Source organism: Schistocerca piceifrons, chromosome 6, assembly GCF_021461385.2.
Source record: "Schistocerca piceifrons isolate TAMUIC-IGC-003096 chromosome 6, iqSchPice1.1, whole genome shotgun sequence".
Lineage (NCBI taxonomy): Eukaryota > Metazoa > Arthropoda > Insecta > Orthoptera > Acrididae > Schistocerca > Schistocerca piceifrons.
In genome coordinates this window covers 261,395,557-261,412,250 of record NC_060143.1, presented here as the reverse complement: position 1 = coordinate 261,412,250, position 16,694 = coordinate 261,395,557, and the positions used below count along the sequence as shown (strand labels likewise).

Sequence of the window (16,694 nt, the reverse complement as noted above, 5' to 3'; positions counted from 1 at the left end):
CTGTGAGTTTAAACTAAATAATGGTATTTCTATAACTGTAACTGTGTGTAGGGCCCCACTGGGAAATTTTAGGCTATTTCTGAAAAACCTGGATTCTTTGTCATGCTGCCTGTTAGATAGAGGGAAGCAAATTATTATTTGTGGGAATAGATTTTCTGAATGACTCTGACAGAAAAAATGGCCTTGAATTATTACTTGGTACTTTCGAATTCCCATCAGTTATTGATTTTCCTACATGGGTAGTATCAGAAAGCAGCACACTGACAGATAATATTATCACAGACCAAGATAAATTTAATCAAATAAACATTAATACTGTTGAGAATGGTTTTTCTGATCATGATGTACTATTAGTTACAGCATACAACATAGTTCCATACAGTAATGCAAAACAGTCTTCCAACATGGTGTGCTCAATTAACGATTTAACAACTGCAAACTTTAGGGAAATCTTACAGCACTTACATTGAGATGATGTCTACCAGGAACCTGATGCTAATTTAAAATATAACTTACTCATGATATGTTTGTGATTATATTTGAAAATCCCTAAGAAAACAGTGGAATATAGCTGTAAGAAACCAAGTGAAAACCATCGTTTACTAATGGAATAGAAATACGTTGTAATCAGAAAGGGAAATGTATTTAATATCAAGGAAGACTAATGACCCAGACACAAATATTATTAAAACTACTGTACTATATTGAGGGAAGTCATTAAAAAGTCCAAAAGTATGTGTATTATATCTGAAATTAGCACCTCTTATAATAAAACTAAAACAATTTGCAATATTGTTGAAAGGGAAACAAAGCAACCAAGAGCACAAGAAGACTGTATTACCATCAAAGTGATTGAATGTCAGAAGTTGAACATATTTTTAACAATCATTTTTTAAATGTTGTGGCGAAAATAGGATCCAGATGTTCATTAGAAAAGACAAGGCTACACATGGAAGAGGCAATACCTATGCAATCTGATAAAATTGAAATTCAACCTCCTCTACTTCTGAAATTAAGGGAAAAAACAGACCCATTGAAAAGTAAAAGCTCACATAGAATTCATGACATTTCCAACAGAGTACTAAAAGCTTACTTCCAACAGATAAGTAGGATTCACAGCCACATATATAATGGCTCTCTGAAATAGGACTTTTTCATGATAGAATGAAACACGCTACTGTTAAACCATTGCATAAAAAGGAGGATAGGTCTGATGCCAACAACTACAGCTCAGTCTCACTTTCAACAGCTTTACACAAAATTCCGAAAAAGTAATGTATTCAAGAAAAGCTTCACATATTTGTAAAAATAAACTAGTAGTAAAACGTCAGTTTGGTTTTCAGAAAGCTTTTCAACTGAAAACGCTGCATATACCTTCACTGATCAAATATTTAATGCTCTGAACAACCAATTATTTCCCATTGGGATTTTTTGTGATCTCTCAAAAGCTGCTGATAGTATAGATTATGGAATTCTTGGTGGTATGAGTGGGACATTGCACAAATGGTTTAATTCATATTTAACTGGAAGAGTGAACTAAGTTGACGCAAACAGTTAACATAACATGCAAAAATCAGCACATCCCTCATAACTGGGGATGTATCAAGAATGGGATCGTTCTCCAGGGAAACATTCCATGTGGGAAAAATATATCTAAAAACAAATGTCTGCTTGTGTCTGTGTATGTGCGGATGGATATGGGTGTGTGTGCGAGTGTATACCTGTCCTTTTTCCCCTTAGGTAAGACTTTCGGCTCCCGGGATTTGAATAACTCCTTACCCTCTCCGTTAAAACCCACATCCTTTCGTCTTTCCCTCTCCCTCCCTCTCTCCTGATGAAGCAACCATTGATTGCGAAAGCCTGAATTTTGTGTGTATATTTGTGTGTCTATCGATTTGCCAGTGCTTTCGTTTGGTAAGTTGATACATACACAAACAAACACAAACATGGTGTAACACTGTGCCGAGATGTGCTGGCCATGCACCAAGGCATGTTTAGCCACAGGGTGATCCTCATTACCAACAAACACTGTCTGCCTGTGTCCGTTCATGCGAATGGACAGTTTGTTGCTGGTCATTCCCACATAGAAAGCTTCACAGTGTAGGCAGGTCAGTTGGTAAATCACGTGGGTGCTGTCACACGTGGCTCTGCCTTTGATCGTGTACAACTTCCGGGTTACAGGACTGGAGTAGGTGGTGGTTGGAGGGTGCATGGGACAGGTTTTACACCGGGGCTGGTTACAAGGGTAGGAGCCAGAGGGTAGGGAAGGTGGTTTGGGGATTTCATAGGGATGAACTAAGAGGTTACGAAGGTTAGGTGGACGGCGGAAAGACACTCTTGGTGGAGTGGGGAGGATTTCGTGAAGGATGGATCTCATTTCAGGGCAGGATTTGAGGAAGTTGTATCTCTGCTGGAGAGCCACATTCAGAGTCTGATCCAGTCCCGGAAAGTATCCTGTCACAAGTGGGGCACTTTTGGGATTCTTCTGTGGGAGGTTCTGGGTTTAGGGGGATGAGGAAGTGGCTCTGGTTATTTGCTTCTGTACCAGGTCGGGAGGGTAGTTGTGGGATGCGAAAGCTGTTTTCAGGTTGTTGGTGTAATGGTTCAGGGATTCAGGACTGGAGCAGATTCGTTTGCTACAAAGTCCTAGGCTGTAGGGAAGGGACCGTTTGATATGGAATGGGTAGCAGCTGTCATAATGGAGGTAGTGTTGCTTGTTGGTGGGTTTGATGTGGACGGATGTGTGAAGCTGGCCGTTGGACAGATGTAGGTCAACGTCAAGGAAAATGGCATGGGATTTGGAGTAGGACCAGGTGAATCTGATGGAACCAAAGGAGTTGAGGTTGGAGAGGAAATTCTGGAGTTCTTCATCACTGAGAGTCCAGATCATGAAGATGTCATCAATAAATCTGTACCAAACTTTGGGTTGGCAGGCCTGGGTAACCAAGAAGGCTTCCTCTAAGTGGCCCATAAATAGGTTGGCGTACGAGGGGGCCATCCTGGTACCCATGGCTGTTCCCTTTAATTGTTGGTATGTGTGGCCTTCGAAAGTGTATACCTGTCCCTTTTTCCCCCCCAAGGTAAGTCTTTCTGCTCCCGGGATTGGAATGACTCCTTACCCTCTCCCTTAAAACCCACATCCTTTCGTCTTTCCCTCTCCTTCCCTCTTTCCTGATGAAGCAACCGTGGGTTGCGAAAGCTTGAAATTTGTGTGTGTGTGTTTTTGTTTGTTATTGTTTCTATCAACGTACCAACGCTTTCGTTTGGTAAGTTACAGAATCTTTGTTTTTAGATATATTTTTCCCATGTGGAATGTTTCCCTCTATTATATAAAGCAGGATTACTGAGGAAATAGTAAACAATATCTTTCAAAAAATTACTGAGTGATTCTCCGCAAATGAACTCTTATTAAATTTTGGTGCTGTAAGGACCCAGATTCGAACAAAAGGGACCCTACTATGAAAAGAAATGTGTAAAAGAGTACATGGTTTGGGGATGGGGAGAGAAACTTCTGACACCAATGTTAATATATAAAATGACAGGGAAGGGAGAAGAAGGTTGTTAAATATGCATTGTGATGACAGGGTGCAGGAGGTCGAGCAGTCAGGATTAGAGAGTGGGCATCTAAGGCTGCTGTTAAATGACAAAACAGGGAATTAAGTACAATAAAGAGGATATATTTCAGTATACGAAGTACAAAAGGTGCATCTAGGGTCAGAAGTTAGCAGGTTTAGGCCAGTTTAGGAGGTCGAACAATTAAATGAAATGGGCAACAGAAGGGGAAGCGGTTCATGTTAACTTACGTTGGTGGCCGGTCGTGAAAAGCAGAGCCAGAGGCTCTGCCTTCCAAAAAGATGTCTGTTCTGCTCAAGGTCTGGATTACAAGAGAGAGAAGCAAGCGTGTTCTGCACCGCAGAACACTCCAGCATCCACACATGTGATCAGTATCCCATGCACACTATTGGCTATAACCAGTGGCATGAATTCACTAGCAGTTTCAGCAGAAGACTCAGGGCGTCTCCTGTCAGCAGCTTTAACTGGATAGAACTGCCTTGGTTTTGAAAGACAAGCGACTTGTGTCACATAGACACGGCATGAATTACTCTGGAAGAAAACTAGTAAAGATTCCAGTGGGCCTTTGAAATAATTTTTTTAAAACCCACTCCCTAAAATATTCCTTGACTGGCTGCCGTCCTGTACATTCCTTCCCCCTTCCAGAGAAGTGATGACAAACATTGTTTACAAAAGGGCGTCGGTCACTCCCCGGAAAGACTGTTTGCTGTAGTAGGGGCCTTAATACTATGGGAAGGATGTGTTGCAATTGTTTACATTTTTTTGTATGTACGTCAGAGGGGACTTACACGCAGTCAAGTTTATCAAATTTCATGAGTTAGAAAATAATTAAATATTAATTGTTGAAATTTGGAGCAGAAATACTATGTCTTCTGTAATAACTGAAATCATTAGTAAAACAAAATACAATGGAAAATCCACGATTATAACAAAATGTTTAACTCTACAGTAATCGAAGTATTTGGTTAAAAACATAATAAATCAGGTTAATGCAGTCGTTAACATCTGACTTGGGTAAGAACTGGGTGAAGTACATTTAAAAAGAGTGATAACAAATGTAAAATTGTGCTATGTCTTCCACATATTAGTTACAGGTAATAGTTGCACAAAGTTTCACAGGCTACAAAATATTAACACATTCCAATGGAATGGAAGGTGCAGAAAGCAAGCTGAAGAGATGATGTTCCATGTTCCCTAAATCATATGAAAATCTTTAACCACATTAACTCATGTTACAATGCAAGGTACAAAGCCTTTTCTTATACTGGCAAAACACTGGAATTAAGGATGAAATCAGGGGACTGTCATATGGCATAAAGTAAACTTGTAAAACAAAGTTACAGGCATGGAGAACACACAGGCAAAACTCTACACAAGATAATTAAAATGTGTGTCCACAGTGACAAAACAGCTAACAATATTCTTGTCCTATTCATAAAACTTCCTTATAAAGGATGGGAAAGAATGCAGTGAGCTTATAATCAGATTATAAAACACGAAAAGATTCACAGCTAGAATGTGGTTCTACGCAACAGAAGTGCACGCACTGTTTGTAAACAAACTTTGACTGAGAGGAGATGAGCACGTGGCTTGTCCGATGGGGAGTTGGGACGTTGACAGACTTTAATGGCCATTCTCTCTAGCAGGGTGATGGAGGGGGTATTATCTGTGGCATTACGCATGTATTGCAGGAGGGAAAGAGCGGGAGAGGGGGGGGGGGTGGTAAGCTGGCTGTGGCACTTTAGCACTCCATACAGCTGGCGGCGTGTACCGGCGGTATAATGCAAAGTACGCATAAAAACAGAGAGAGACAATGCTGGCTGACAGATGGTCAAATGCCAGTAATGATCCACACAGAGCAACGTCGAATTTGTACATGAAGAGATCCTAACTGTTATATGACAAAACCAAATGCATGGCGGCACAGTAAAAAACATTTAAGGGGACTCAGTAAGATCATTAGTACAATACTTGCATTAATTCTTAAACAGATATTGGACGACAGAGTGCACCTCTGTGACAATTTACAACAAACACAAAATTCATCAAATGCTGAGGTAGCAGGGTGAGTTATGAAACAAAAGGGGGTGAACTACTACCACAATGTACAATGAAAACTTTTATTCATTTGGGTGACAGTCTCTTGCTAACTATATTTCCAACAAGATAACATGTTACTGCGCTTGGGTGATGACATCACGTCATGGGTGCTTATCATCAACAAACTAGAGCTTATTTCAGTGGGAGCTTCAATCTTGTAACATCATGGGTGTGTTTGTTTCAATAAACAAACAGGTGTCTCTCATTTCCTAAATGCACGACAGGGCATTGTATCCAAATGATAGCAGTGTCAATTTCCGTGCTCGCTCATACCATCCTCACTTTGTCAATAAATTACTTCGTAAGAAGTAGGGTGAATAATAACGAAACTTGTGTTCATCTGGGTGAACTCTCTATCTCCCTTACTGCTCTACAGCGAGAGGGTAGAGCAATTCTTCTCAACTTCAGGGGTGCATTCAACTCTTCTCTATTGAATAGATAACTCAGGTGCTTCATTTAGTGAGGATTTCCACGAAAATGCATACTGTAGCGGGCATGTTAAGGGTTTATGGAAGGTGGTATGGTGGCACTATACTTCGGAGGAGGCCTGGAAGTGCAAAGTGCCACCAAACTAAATGGCAGTTTACGGGAAGCCACCCCATTGTGGTGTGTTTCAGCCTCATTTTCCATCAGCTGGAGGTCACTTGCTTCCAAACTCCACTCAGAATCATAGTCTTATTAGCGGGCATGAGAGTGAAAAACTCGCAGTCATTTTTACTCTTAGGCAGCTTGAAAGAAAACAGGGAAATAAATGCTTCTAAAACGACAGTAGACTTAGCTCATCTGCAAAGCAGTGGAACAGTGGAGTATTAGTTGCAAAAGTTAGATAAAAATTCAATGTATCACAATCTATTGAACAAGAAAAGACAAATAGAATGGACAACGCAAGGAGGGGCTCCACATTCTAGGTTTGACAACAAAACAAAACGTTCAACGACGTAGCCTTGTAAAAAGCAGCAATGTAGAAAAACTTTAGTAGGGTAAACTTGATGCATTCTTTCGAAAGGCAAAACAAAATCATTGTCAATAAAGGAGATCTAAAAGTGAAATACAGTACAATACTAAAACTCCACAACAAAGCTGAATATAATGCAAATAGCTTAATATCATCAAATAACAAATACTTATACAGTAGTTGGGAGAGGGTGTCTTTAAACACCTCAAAATCTTCAGAAATACCTAAACTTTTCACATAATACAAACTAAGAATGGTTACTTACAACCACTTAACATTTATACTCTATATAATACTCTCAGTATACTGTCACTCAATAATACGCAATAAATGACTTATAAATCAAATGAAAATTAGACTTAATTTATGACAGGCAAGATAAAGAAGAAGAGGGAGAGAAGTGGTAGTGTTTGGGGGCGTGACAGGCTTATTGCAAGGCAATGGCTGTGCCAGTCCACATGACTGTGCCATGCGGTCTCTGCTTACAGTAAGCATTCACTGGGAACATAGGCCGCAATTTAGAAGACTAAAAAACATTGTCTCAACTGGAAACTCACTGCATGCTAAAGTGAATCATGGTTAACATCAATTTGTGAAACTCTTGAATAAATCATTCACTTTTTCTGAAATTGTAATCATTCCTTGTCTGTACACGTAAACCACATCTATCGATTTCTGTAACATTCAGACGATTTCTTTGGGATGCATCTTTATTCCCTTCCTTATAGTGTATATATTCACATAAAAAACTGTTATAGGATACATACATTATCCATATTGATTTGTTGGCTTACTTTGCTCTCATTAACTTCTGTTCCCACCAGAAATGTTTCACAATTGAAGGGGTTGGTGGAAGAAAATACTAACCTTCAAGTTAGTAAGTGCTGTGTTTCTGAATGTTTGACATGCTTGCAAAAAGCAGCCCCTGTGTACATAAGGCCAGAAATGGCTGTCTGCTACATAAATTGTTTTCTCTTATTGTATTGATGTTCTTTTTCTTTATGACATCTGACAACTCAAAATAGGTGCTCTTGTGTTAGCACTTTCTTTCACCAAATCCTTCAATTGTGTTCTTCTTACCCATCACATTGAGTACTTACAATTAGGAGTTATACCACCTACGAGATCCCTTCTCTGATAAGCAATTGCTATATCTTAAGATTCATGTGTATTTAGTAAAGGATAGACTTTGATGCTGAATGTGCATGTACTAAACAATCAAAAACTTTTTCTCGCATATGAGGTTTATAAGCTGTTAACCATCACTCTCCACACAAATTCCATTTAAACAAATATTTTACAATCATTACTTTAACTAGATGTGTGAGATCATCTACATTTGACATTTGTTGACATTACTTCATGAACACTTTCTCACAGTTGATTCTACACATAATACAATCATGATTCTGACAGATAGGAGCCAGGTTGTTTTATGTAATTACTCCAGTTTTTATTGGGTCACTGATGATGACCATGTATATGTTTGGAGACTCTATTATAAATACTTCAATTCTGCATTTGCTGTGACATGACAAAGCATGTCAGTTGAGTGCAAGTATGGGATAGCCATTGTATGTAAGACAACACTCATTCTAACATTTAAAAAAATCATGACAGTGTAGTGCTTAGTAAAGGACACCTAGTATCAGCATATGTAGCCTCTCATCACAAGCATTACAGAAGACATTTTCCAGCTGGACAGTGCATGGGCTACTCACAAACTAGGTTTCACACAACTGCTTCCCAATACTTTTATACTTCCGTGGCTACCAAATTGCTCTATATACTATCGACAGAACATGAGTGATTCCGTCTGGGACGCTGTGAGTATATACTTCTTGTACTTCAGATTAGGAGGCCTCCTTCCAGCAATTGTTGATGGATAAGCCAAAGTCCACCACTTAAAAACTGCGTGCCTCTGCCCCAGCCTACATCATATGCTCTACCCATGAGCTCTGTATAAAAATGCTGAAATAAAATTCAAGAGAAAAGTTTTGATACCTTACATTCATTTTGTTACTTAGTTAACAAAAAGTAAGGGAAGATGCTAAACTTTAAAATACTAAATATCTAGAACGTAGTATTATGTTACAAAAAATTCTTAAGTTCATAATGTTATTGTATTTATTCTCCACCATGTGCTTTTAAAGGCAAGATGATGGCAAAAATTTAAAAAATAAAGAAATAAATAAAACAGAAATGAAAAACTGCCCTGCATTGCTACGTACCAGAAACAATGTGTGTGTGCTTTGAGTGTTGAGAAAACTTTGCCCAATCACCTAGACAGCATACCCCATTTTTAGCCAGCGTCAGAGGGCCAGCATCAGTCCACTGGAGACCTTGCTCATCCAAACGAGTATTTCCATTAACAGCACAGGTAAAAACAGGTGAAAAGTGTTCAATATAACGTTGTCCCAGTTGCCCACCTCGCCTCAGGAGCCGCTGCGCTAAGAGCACATCTCTTCCAATTGCCAACAGGTGTACTGGCTTCTTCTGACTGCTTCCCTAAAATGTTTAAAATAAGACTCTAATGTCCTTGATAGTTCCAGCTCAAAGGTATAAGAGCACAATTGAAGTCAGTAACCAGCATGTGTGACAATGTAAAATAAATAAATGTGTCCTGTTTGGTAAAAATGAAACAATTTCCAATCAGCATGGCATGGTAAAAATCTGCTGTAATCTATTCATTTGATATTAATCACACAAATGTTATTTACTTCATTATGCTTATCCTTTGATAACTATATAATCATAAGACATCACTGCTGACCAGTAACTGCCGTCAGAAAGCAAAATATTTAGTACTGCCAACAGACATATATAAAAGTACACAACACCATCCTAGCTTTAAAAGATATTGGTTCCTTCAAAAGCAAGGGTAGGTCACTGAGACTCCAGCTTGAGGTGCACCTAGTTGCAGTGAGCCCAAGAGGAGAGAAAGATGAAGGAGGGAGGTGTCAAAGAGGGAGGAACGTCAATGACAGTATACTGATAAGCACTATGCCAGCTTCAATCCAGATATTATGAGAACAGAGTGAGAAGTAAAGATAGATTAGAGGTAAAAAATGAATAGTGCAGGAGGGAAAAATGAGAAAGAGGGAAGGGAGGCGAGAGCAGAATGAAGATGAAAGAGTAAAGCACCAAACAAAATAAAACTATGGAAATTCCAAGCTACAATAAAATAATGAAATTGCAAAGAATACAAATTACCAACTGGAGGAGTGGTGAATGGAAGACAGGCACATTTAAAGTACATTTGTAATAAAGAGACTAAGCTATCAGACAAAGTCCTTCCCTGAGAGTAGAAAAACACACATGCAGGGGATCAGTATCCTCTCAAGGCACTGAGACATGAATGTAGTGAGCAGCAATTGTGGCAGGAGCAGGTAATGGGTATGCAGAAATGGTGTGGGGTGGGATGAATGAGAGGCAGGGTTAGAGTGGGGAAAGATGCTGTAGTGCTGCCTGTGGGAGTGTGCAGAGACACTGCAAGGATAGGATGAATGGTCGCCAAGTGCAGGGGGCTGTGATAGTGAGGAAAAAGAAAGATAAGAGAAGGAGAGAAGAGGAAAGGACTATGCAGATGTGCTGGGGGGATAGTAGCTGTGTGTGAGGCTGGAGTGGGAACATGGAAGATGATAGAAGCTGAAGGGAACAGTGAATAGCAAAGGCCAAGGCCAGGGGGCGGGGATATGGGAATGAAGAAGTTGTTGTAAGGAGAGTTTGTACCTGTGCAGTCCATAAAATCTGGTGTTTGTGGGCAGAATCCAGATGGCACAGGCTGTGAAATAGTTGTCAAAGTCAAGCAACAGGGTGGTTCGGCTGCCTGTTGGCCACAGTTTGGCAGTGGCCATTCATTCACACAGATGGATTGTTTGTGATCATTCCCACATAAAATGCTACACAGTTTTTGCAGTTAAACTAGCAGAATGCATGACTGCTTTGAAAGGCTGCCCTGCCTTTGATAGGGTAAGAGATAACTGCAAAAGGACATTAGCAAGGAGCATTGATAGAACAGAGATGAAATAGGATGTCATGCAGACTGGATGGACAGATGAATTCCACTGTGAGAGAAGTTTGGAGATATTTTTCATTTCACATAATGATGAGATGTGATCAAAACTCTGGCAGAAAATGTGATTCAGATTAAAGGTGGGCAAACTCATTCATCTTTGGAAACTAGTTCAGTGGTGATCATTTCTTCTTGGGAACCATTCATTTTTATTCATTCACCACACTCTTTTTCCTAATTGTCTGCGTTACATGGATTTTAGATAAATTTTCAAAAAAAAATTCAAGTATGCACAAGTTTTACTTAAACATGATAAATTCATTGATTATCTTATGTAGACAGATTGTTTACTTTAATTTCCTTGGTTGAATGTGTTCTCAGAATCCATCACATTTTATTTATTTAGCATATGGCTAATACAGAAATATCATTAAATTGAATTACGTATACATATGCACATATTTACACACAAGAAACAACATCACATTAGTTAGGTGATATGAAAGGCCAGTGACTGCAAGCCAGGCCGAGTGTGCCAGGGACTACCTCAACAGTAGTATGGAATTTGGAATGGGTTTACAACCCTGTGCAGACCACCCTAATTGTCATTCACTTTCAAGGGAATCACGTAAACATGCCAAATACAATATCTTCATTTCAGTTTATTTACAGAAAATAATATATAGTTGTGTGGGCATGACTAGTGTGAAATATCTGTAAGTAAATTGTCATCTGTCAAACCAACATTGATGTTCTTTTCTTCTTTCCTTTGCCCCACTTCGCGACTGCAATGCGGCAGCCATGAGTGCTGTACTGGAACTCATGGGTCCAGTACAGCACTCGTGGCTCCCGCATCGTGGTCTCGAAGTGGGGCCACGGCAGTTCCAGATAAGTTTTACAGTCTGACGATAATTTATGGATTCGTAGTTTTAGCTTGACTATGTCCACCATGGACAAACGGTAGTTACTGTTATTCTGAAGAAGGTTGGGTTATCCCGACTGAAACCTAGGTAAATTTCTAGGTAAATGGTGCAACTAAGGCTGTTGATTATTAAAATTAAAATTGAAAAATCATTCATGGTTCCTGTCCCCTGCACTCTTGTCTTAATTTTCTGAATCAAAAATGGAAACAGCCACTACACTGAATCACAAAGCAGTACCAATAGACGAAAATATATGATTCAAGTATGAATCAAATCACAAAAATTATGAATAATGGAAGTAAGCAATTCATTTCTAATAAAATAAGAGTATCTTTAAATAGGTCTGATTTGTGTGACAAGTTCCTTAAGACAGGTTCTCCACATTGGCATGAGAGGAACAGATTGTGTCCGAGTATTCCCATAAAGTTCCAGGGAAAAAGAGTTTATTAAAGAATAAGTAAGCTTAAAATAAAATATGAGAACCTCATCATATTTATCTCTCACCCTTAGTAAATAGTAGGTTTATGCATTGTATTATTAAACTTAATACACAATGTGTATCAACAATAAAGTTGAAAGTAAAAAAGTATCTCAGTGAAAGGTTATTTCTGGGAATATGCTTTATATAAGAAGTAAACTAGATTCTGTGCCATTCTATGATTTTCAAATGGAGAGGCACTGCTTCCCCTTTCCCTACATAGCCGAAATCATACACAACTCATTTTTTTGTGTAAAAGAAAAGCAAACAAACAATGAGGTACCACAGAGGAACAACCAAACTTGAAAAATAAGAGGCTCCCTAAGTGTAGCTTTTATTTTTGGACAAAATGCAAAAATCGCAAGTTTCATGCAGACTTTCCCACAAAATAATTTTAAGACAATGCTTAAAAGATCTTAAAAACTAGTCATTAAAGCAAGCAGATGAAACTTAAAAAATCTACAAATAAAAAAACCAATGGCTGCTCGTTTTGCTTCACCAAAGAAAAAAAACAGCTTGCCTTGCGATTCGTATGTGTTCTATAGTTGATCAAAATACCAAAGAGATATGCAGTTTTCTCTTTTTCTTACCTCAAAAATATGTATGTATTACACAGGTACACATTCATTTTTACATAACCTATATAACTGTAAAAAAAGGTAAACTGGAACAAGGAACACGTACTAACACAAAAAAGAACAAAACCAGCTGAACAAGACTGGCTGAAGCCAATGGTGAAAGACAGTTCCTGAGAACGAGACTGACCACAACCGAAGTGAATGGTGAACAACCACCCCACAGGAACAGGACTGACTATGTCTGCCATGAACAGTGCACAACCGTTCCTTAGAAGTCGTTCCTCAGTCTTTCTGTTCACTTCAGTGAACCATTCCTTCAGAACTGTTCATTCACAAATGACCCAACCCCGATTCAGTTGTTCCAGTCCTGAATGGTACTGGACCATGAGAAGGCACTTCTTTGTGACCAGTCAGAGGGTATGTAGTGGACTGTAGGTGACTGGAAAGACAAAGTGTGGGAAACCTGTTTCCGGGTGAGGTGAGAAGGGTAATTTCATTCTGTGAAAGTTTCAGTTAGACCCTCAACATAACTGAAGAGTGACTGCTCAACACTACAGAGGTGATGGCAACAACTGGCTAGGCTACATGGAAACAGCTATTTGGTGTGAAATCAGCGCTGGCTGTCAAAGTGGTGGTATTATTCAAGACTGGTATGTTTGAAGTGGATGGAATACTGGTGAAGCCATCCATGAGGTGAGGTTGATATCAAGAAAGGTAGCTTGTTGGGCTGAGGTGGACCAGATGAAGGAAATGAGGGAGAATGTGTTGACATTCAGGAGGAACATTGAGAGGGTATCCTCATCCTCAGCCCAGAACATGAAGCTGTGATCAATCAGTGTGAATCAGATTGAGAGTTCAGGATTCTGGGTGGCTGGTGAGGATTCCTCTAGATGGGCTGTGGAAAGGTTGGAATAGGATGGTGCCAAATCTGTGCCCATGGCTGTGCAATGGATTTGTTTGTAGGAGACAACTACAAAAAACAATTAATTGTGTGTGTGCACATAGTTGATCACAGTAACTAAGAAGAAGATCATAGGTTTTGAGTCAACTGAGCACTGGTGAAAGGTAGTATTCAATGATGGAAAAATCCTTAGGCATTAGGTATGTAGTTTAGTGGGAAGTGGCGTCCTCAGTGATGACTGGCACACCAGGTGCTAAAAGGACAGTAACTGTGTAGAGTTGGTAAAGGAAATGACCGTTCCCCCTGCCCCCATGGGGGAGGGTAGGTCACGGCTAATAGACTGCACGTGTTGCTCCCCAAGGGCAGAAATTCTCTCTGTGGGCACCCAATTTCACCCAATTTCCAGCCATAATGAGACATCCTAATTGGTTGGGTTTATGTATTCTGGGAATGTATGAGTGCGGGGTGTGGTGGGGGTGAGAAGGGAGATTCTTCTACTAACTCTTCACAGTTCGCTTCAGCTGGTACTCCACAGCCAAAATGTAACCTCCCTCAATGTCAACCCCCGCATTACAAATGGCTCCATCAGCGTAACTATCAATAACGAATGATAAATTTTGACAGCTGTCACTCATTCCCCACAAAGAACTCCCTTACAGACAGCCTAGCCACCTGTGGTCACCACATCTGCAGTAGAGAGCAACCCCACTCCAGGAATGTCGAGGGTTTCACTGAGGCCTTCACAGACCAAAATTACCATTGCCACCATGTCTAAAAACAGATCTACATCTAAATCTACATCTATACTCTGCAAACCACCATGAGGTGCATGGCAGTGGGTACATTTCACTGTATCAGTTACTAGGGTTTCTTCCCATTCCATTACACATGAAGAATTATTCTTTGAATGCCTCCGTGTATGTAGTAATTATTCTAATCTTATCCTCACAATCCCTAAGTGAATGATACACATATGACTATAGTAGATTCCTAGAGTCATCATTTAAAGGCGATTCTTGAAACTTTGTTAACAGACCTCCCCTGGATAGTTTATGTCTATCTTCAGCGGTCTTCAGTTCCTTCGGGATCTTTGTGACACTCTCCCATGGATTAAACAAACCTGTGACCATTTGTGCACCCTTATCTGTATATGTTCAATATCCCATTAGTCCTATTAGGTATAGGCCAAAAACTTGAGCAATATTCTAGAACCAGCCACATGAGTGATTTGTAAGCAATCTCCTTTGTAGATAGATTGCACTTCTTCAGTATTCTACCAGTAAACTGAAGTCTACCACCTGTTTTACCCACAACTGAACCTATGTGATCATTCCATTTCATATTGCTACAAAATGTTATGCCTAGGTATTTGTATTAGTTGGCCAATTCCAACAGTGACTCATTGATATTATAGTCATAGGATACTATGTTTTCTCCTTTTGTGAAGTGCACAGTTTTACATTTCTGAACATTTAGAGCAAGTTACCAATCTTTGCACTTTCAAATCTCATCAAGATGTAACTGAATATTTATGCAGCTTCTCTCAGTTAGTACTTCATTGTAGATAATTGCATCATCTGCAAAAAGCCTGACATAACTTTTAATATTGTCTGCAAGGTGATTAATGTACAAATGAACAGCAAGGAACCCAGCACACTTCCCTGGGGCACACCTGAAGTCACTTCTACATCTAAGAATGACTCTCCATCTGAGACAACATGCTACATCCTCCCTACCAAAAAGTCCTCAATCCAGTCATAAATTTCACTTCACACCCCAAATGATCATACTTTTGACAATAAGCACAGGTGTGGTATGGAGTCAAATGCTTTTTGGATATCAAGAAATACTGCCTCTACCTAACTGCCTTGATGCAAAGCTTTCAGTGTGTCATGTGAGAAAAGTGTGAGCTGGGTTTCAAATGATCAATGCTGGTTGGCATGAGGAGGTCATTCTGTACAAGATACCTAATTATATTTGAGCTCAGAATATGTTCTAAGATTCAGCAACAAATCAATGTCAAGGATACTGGATGGTAATTTTGTGGATCACTTATACGACTCTTCTTGTAGACAGATGTGATCTATGCTTTTTTTCAAGAACTGGACATGGTGTTTTGTTCAAGGGATCTATGACAGATTATAGTTAGAAGAGGGACTAACTCAGCTGCGAATTCAGTATAGAATCTGATAGAGATTCCATTGGGCCCTGGAGCTTTGTTCAATTTTAATGATTTCAGCTGTTTCTCAACACCTCTGACACTCATACCGATTTCAATCATCTTTTCAGTGCTACGATGATTAAATTGGCGTAATCCTCCTGGGTTTTCCATTGTAAAGGAACATTTGAGAACAGAGTTAAGTATTTCCGCTTTTGCTTTGCCAGCCTCAGTTTCAGTTCCTGTCTCATTCGTTACATGCCCCTGACCTGTGCTGAAAGTAAAGTTCCTCATTTAAATGTGACACTACTGATTTTTTATTTAGTTTACTAAACATATATATCTTTCAGACTGTTTTAGTTTTCCTTTGTACTTTGGTAATCATTGTTGCCACAACAGTGTCAAGGCCAGTGATACCAGTTTCAACATGGACATCCTCAAAGAGGTCAGACCTGTTTGTTGCCATTAGATTCAATATATTTTCATCATGAGTGGGTTTCCTAACTATCTGTTCTAGGTAGTTGCCAGAGAAGGCATTTAGTAAGTAGTTTCCAGAGAAGGCATTTAGTAATGTTTAACAAGATGTCTTTTTACACCCACCACTAACAAAACTACAATTTTTCCAATTAATTGTTGGACGATTAAAGTCTACACCAATGATTACAGTATGACTGAGGAACTTACGTACAAGTGATGTTTTGTCTGATGTCTTCAGTTACATCAGGAGATGAGTCTTGTACAAATAATCTCAAATGCAGCTTCCATTTCTGTCTCGGTGGATTTGAATTTCTTGTCTATTGTGACAAATACATCACCTCCATTTCTGAATTGCCAATCCTTTTGACATACACTTGAATTTTCCACAAAAATCTCACTGCTATCAATTTTACGTTTCGACCAGCTTTCTGTACCTAGCATTATGTGAGATTTACTGCTTTTCATGAGTGATTCAAACTCTGCCAATTTGTTGCAAATTCTTTGGCAGTTTACCATTAGGATTTTAATACTTTCAC

General features: G+C 39.3%; 1 protein-coding gene across 1 annotated transcript in view; it reads right to left on the bottom strand.

Moving 5' to 3' along the window:
- Positions 1-8,989, bottom strand: part of LOC124802893 (minichromosome maintenance domain-containing protein 2-like) — a 135,611-nt gene extending 126,622 nt beyond the window's left edge. The window contains exon 1 of the mRNA XM_047263953.1: positions 8,860-8,989. The gene's annotated coding sequence lies outside the window, so the exon portion shown is untranslated. The remainder of the gene's footprint in view (positions 1-8,859) is intronic.
- Between the last annotated feature and the right edge of the window lie 7,705 nt (positions 8,990-16,694).